The sequence below is a fragment of the Alexandromys fortis genome, unplaced genomic scaffold (genome assembly GCF_014885135.2).
Source record: "Alexandromys fortis isolate MF-2015 unplaced genomic scaffold, M_Fortis_MF-2015_v1.1 scaffold_194, whole genome shotgun sequence".
Lineage (NCBI taxonomy): Eukaryota > Metazoa > Chordata > Mammalia > Rodentia > Cricetidae > Alexandromys > Alexandromys fortis.
In genome coordinates this window covers 248,824-254,042 of record NW_026068075.1, presented here as the reverse complement: position 1 = coordinate 254,042, position 5,219 = coordinate 248,824, and positions in this window count along the sequence as shown.

Here is a 5,219-nt window from a genome sequence, read left to right as displayed (position 1 = left end):
ATGCGTGAGCAAGTGTGCCTACGTGCATGCGTGCACGCTTATGAGGGCTGACTGCCTGTTCTGGATCCCTGGGGCTTTGAGCTGAGAACATCAGCAGACTCCTGCTACAGGCTAATTAATCATCACATCAGCTCACTGCAAAACCAAGTGTCTATGCTGATCCACTAATGCAGGCCTCCCGAGTCATTAGGGCATTGGAAGAGAAGGAAGCAGCCTAATCTCCTTCTAGGATTAACGGATAGAAGTTCCTGAGATGTAATGAGTTCCTAGTAACCTGGAAGTATGCGCCTGACTCAGTACTTTTTCTATCTCTTCCAGTTATATTCCTTTAAAAAAAAAAAAAAGCTACCCAAAAATAAAGGTTCCCATTGCATTGGCCAGCCAGATGCAAGCCTCTCAAATGCCCTTCTCCCTGTACACAATTTTCAACTGGTTGGAAACGGCTGTCAGTCAACCTGCCCTTCCCGCCTGTAGGATGCCAACCTAGCCTGACAGCTTTTGAAATGTATTTACCAATTATTTGGGTCTTATAGCACATCTTCTGATTCTTCTGAGCTTGTAGTTTGCAGTTTGATGCATGATTAGTCAACAGTAACTGGTAAGAGGGAATAACTTTGAAATCGCTCCATTTTTTTTCTGAAAAAACTGAAATATTTAGCTGTCTACAAGATACCATAATAAGCGGCTGACAGGGGCAAGGCTTTTCAGTGGAGCAAGTGATTGCTGGCACAGTAGCAAATGCTTTGCTTCTCTACTGTGGTGTCAGAATGGACTGGCTGTTGCACGGATGCATATCATTTTGGTTTCCTTTTTTACAGAACTGCCATCGAGTCAAACTCTTTAACTGGGAGCAACATGCTATAAATGATACACTGTAAGGTAGACAAATCTAAACTTGTTAGCTGTGGGATCCTGGAAAAGCCAAATACTATGTTTCAGTGCTCGGCATCTCATCTGTAACTGGGCAAGTATCTGCACTGTGGAATTGTTGTAAGATTTTTTTTTTTTTTGGAAGGCTATGCAGTGTTTAGACTGTGACAGGCAGACGGTGCCTCTCAACTTCTAAAACACGTCCAAATCCCTTGGGGATCGTGGTGAGATTCTGACTCTGAATGAGTTGGTTTAGGGGACGCTTGGGATCTCCACTGCTAAATTCTTAGGTGAATGTATTTGCTGCTGGTGCCTGCCACACAGGGAATTGTAAGAGTCTTCTTGTTTGCTTGCTTGCTTGCTTTGATAGGGTATCTTACAGTCTTGGCTCGCCCTGAACTTGGTAAGTAGGATGACCTTGATCTCCCACATTGGCCTCCACTTTCCAGGTGCTAGGATGACAGGGGGGCACAAGTACTCCCAGCCCTAGCAAGGGGCTTGCTGTCATTTGAAGGAGCCGATCACAGTTAGTGTCTAATAATAGTTACCACAAAGTATTTCAAGCATTCGTTTTGCTTATTATTTTCAGACAGGGTCTGTCTGTATATCCTAGGCTGAATAGGATCTTACTATATAGGTTAGGTTCACCTTAAATTTGCTTCAATCCTCCTGTCTTTGACTCTCTTAAAAACATTTTATGTGTCTAATTATTTTGCCTGCATGTATGTCTGCTTGTGTACCACATGTATGCAGTACCCACAGAGGCTAGAAGAGGGCATTGGATGAGAATTGAGCTCAGCTGCTCTTCCAGAGGAAGAGTTAAGTCATCTCTGCAACCCCTACTGTCTTTGCCGCTCACATCCTGGGGATGGTTGGTAGGTGTGAGCCACAGCTTAAGGCTAAATCACTCATTTTAAAAAGTACCAAGAGTGGTTAAAAAGATGATTTGAGCCCAGCAGGTCAAGACTGGCTTGAATAGCATAGCTAGAGTTCCCATCTCAAAAAAAAAAAAAAATTAAATACACATTGTGTTGTTTGGTTTGCTTTTTTGAGCTAGAAGTCATTTGTACCTCATCGGGCCTTAAACTGAGCTTAGCCAAGGATGTTCTTCAACTGTCAAATTCTTGATCTTCTAGCTTCCATCCACCAGCTACTGGTTGTTTACAGCTGTGTGTCACTGTGTCTGGCTCCCAAAAGACATTACTTCAAAAAAACAGCTTTTGTTTCAATGTTCAAGTAAATCCATTCCCAACTTTGACTCCCAAGACTTACAATTGTACAAAAGTCATCTACTGTGGGGTTTCATTTGCGCGTGCGCCCGTGTGTATGTGTGTGTGCGTGCATGCACACACTAATTTTGTCATCGACCTTCCATGTCAGGATTTAGCAGTTTCCCCAACATTGGCACAGTTTACACTTTGTTGATTCAAGACAAAATTATATTGTTTGTTCTACCTCGATGGACTAAAATCTGCCCCCCTCCAAGAAATCATTTTTGACTTTATTGAAACACGCTTGTCTGCCATCTACCTTGATCACATCCTGAATCATCGCCACCTCATGTGTTCATTAAGTTGGTGATTCACAAAGCAATTACCCGGCTAATTAGAAAATGCATTTAGTGTGGAGGCCATTCCCCACAGCCACCTCCCCTTCAGTGGCACTGAGCTGTCGGAACGCAGAGTCGGTGTCTCTAATAATGTGTTGAAAATCTTTGGCCTAACCCAGTGATTGGCCAGAAAGGAAATGAACAAAATGAGGGAACTAGCCAGATTAGCTACCTTGGGCCTAGAAAGCCCCAGGCCGGTGTGTAGTTCATTCCTCCTTTCTCTGGGACTGACTTAAATCGCTTTTGAGGTAGAAAGTGGTTCTTAATATCCTGTAGCTGGGTCTACTTGCATTGCCCTGATTCATATTTAATCCTGGAGACTAATGTTCTGCTTTGGTATGTTGTTTATCACTTCTAGATTATAGGTGTTGCAAATATTGTCTTAAAGCAAGCAATAATCCCGCACTTGACATTCTGCAGCTAGGATAACGCGGCGAGCCTCTCATGGACCCCTCCATTTTGAATCTCTATCAGGGCCCAAGAGTCACAGCATCTCCCCTAAGCGTCCTTTCCGTTCTAAATTGCTCTCTTTCGGCACGCTCTCTCTAAATGTCAGAGCATTTGGGGCCACTTGCAATCGTCAATCTTTTTCACAGGAGTGGTTTCTAAATCCTGGCATCTGGTTCCTTGTGTGTGCACAGGCGCTACTGCAGCTATCTCCTGAGAGGCTGCTTCAGCCCCCCCCCCTAATCGCTTGCCTGAATGAAAACATCTAGAGCTTCTTCCTAGAATCCCTCTAGAAACCCCAAACTTTATAGGCTGACCTTGTCCGGTTCCTTTTGGAGTGAACTGGGATGCCAGGATTATGCTAGCCTAACAATATTAAGGTGGCAGCCACACCTGCAGTGACAGATAATTACACCCACTGCCCTGTCTCTTGTCGCAAGTTTCCTGTTTGGTAGCTGCTCTCCCGATGAATCACACTTGTTTTCCCAGTGACAGCTTTGCCGCCTCCTTCATTGAACTTTGGAATCCATACGGTGGCCCCTTGTCCAGCTGGGTCCTTTTCCTCATTCGTCCACCTTCATCCCTGTAAGTCACTGAGAGCGAAGTCTTTCGAGGGGACTGAAGGTAATGGCTCACACATCAGGCTCAAGTATCTCCCTAGGCATTGTTTCAAACCATTCTTCCCTTGTGGTGTTCAGCCTTGTCTTGTCTGTGAATTCGTCTCTTTATAGTAAACGAATTTACCAAAACAGGACTGGTTCAACTCCCAGTTCTTTGAACACTTACAATTCTTATGCTTTATATATAAGAATACTAAAAGGATATTTTTTTATTTTTTTAATTTATTTATTAAAGATTTCTGTCTCTTCCCCACCGCCGCCTCCCCTTTCCCTCCCCCTCCCCCAGTCAAGTCCTCCTCCCTCGTCAGCCCAAAGAGCAATCAGGGTTCCCTGCCCTGTGGGAAGTCCAAGGACCACCCACCTCCATCCAGGTCTAGTAAGGTGAGCATCCACGAAACTGCCTAGGCTCCCACGAAACCAATAGGTACAGTAGGATCAAAAACCCATTGCCATTGTTCTTGAGGTCTCAGTAGTCCTCATTGTCCGCTATATTCAGCGAGACCGGTTTTAACCCGGGCTTTTTCAGACCCAGGCCAGCTGGCCTTGGTGAGTTCCCGATAGAACATCCCCCTTGTCTCAGTGTATAGGATATTCTATTTTTAAAGTATTTTTTTTTTTTTTACTTTCTGTAGGACTGTTTTATCTGAACGTCTGTGTACCATATGAATGTAGTAACCACAGAGGCCAGAAGAGGGCGCTGGATCCCCTGGCGCTAGAGCTACAGATGGTTGTGAGCTGTCGTGTTGTGAAACAAACTCTGGTCCTCTGAAACAGCAGCAGTGGTCTTAACTCCTGAGCCATCTCTTCAGCCCCTGAAAGTATCAACTCCTGGAAGTCGTCATTTGGGTAGGATGGACAGGCAAGGACAGTGAGGAGTGATATTTTCATTGTGCACCTTGTGTTTTTAATGTGGTTACTTCTTTATTCTGGACACAGGGTCTCACTATGGAGGCCAGGCTATCCTTGAATTTCTGATCCTCTGGACTCAGACTTGCAATTGCAGGGCTTATACACATAAAATACCATGCCTAGCTAGCTTTTGGGTTTTGAAACATGATTGTTCCGTTATATAAGAAGTTAAAAATGAATTGAACCACGTATGGGGTAGAGCACTGGGGAAGGGGGAGGCAGGACGGTCAGTTTAGGTCACCTTCAGCTACATAGTCAGTTCAAGGCCGGCCTGAATTATATGAGGAAATGACATCTGAAAAAGAGGTAAGGAGGCTGAGAAAAACAAGTGGGGTGAAAAATGACGATTAAAAAAACATAGCTAGGTATAGTAGTTCATACCTGTAATCCCAGCACTTGGGAGACTGAGGCAGGAGGGTGGCTGTGAGTTAGAGGCTGGCCTGGGCTACATAGTGAGTTTGACTTCAGCATGAAGAGTGAGGGCGGGTCTCAAAAACAAGCAAATAAAACAAACATAAGAGGCTGGAGAGATGACTCAGGGCTTAAGAGCTGCTCTTCCAAGGGACTAGAGTTCAGCTTCCAGCCATTCACAGAGTGGCTCACAACTCCTTATAACTCCAGTTCCAGGGAATCCAACCCAACCCCATCTCTGGACTCTAATGATACCCATACTCATTCACTGTTCTCTCTCTCTCTCTCTCTCTCTCTCTCTCTTTTCTCTTCTCTCTTTCTCTCTCTCTCTGTCTGTCTCTCTCTCTCTGTCT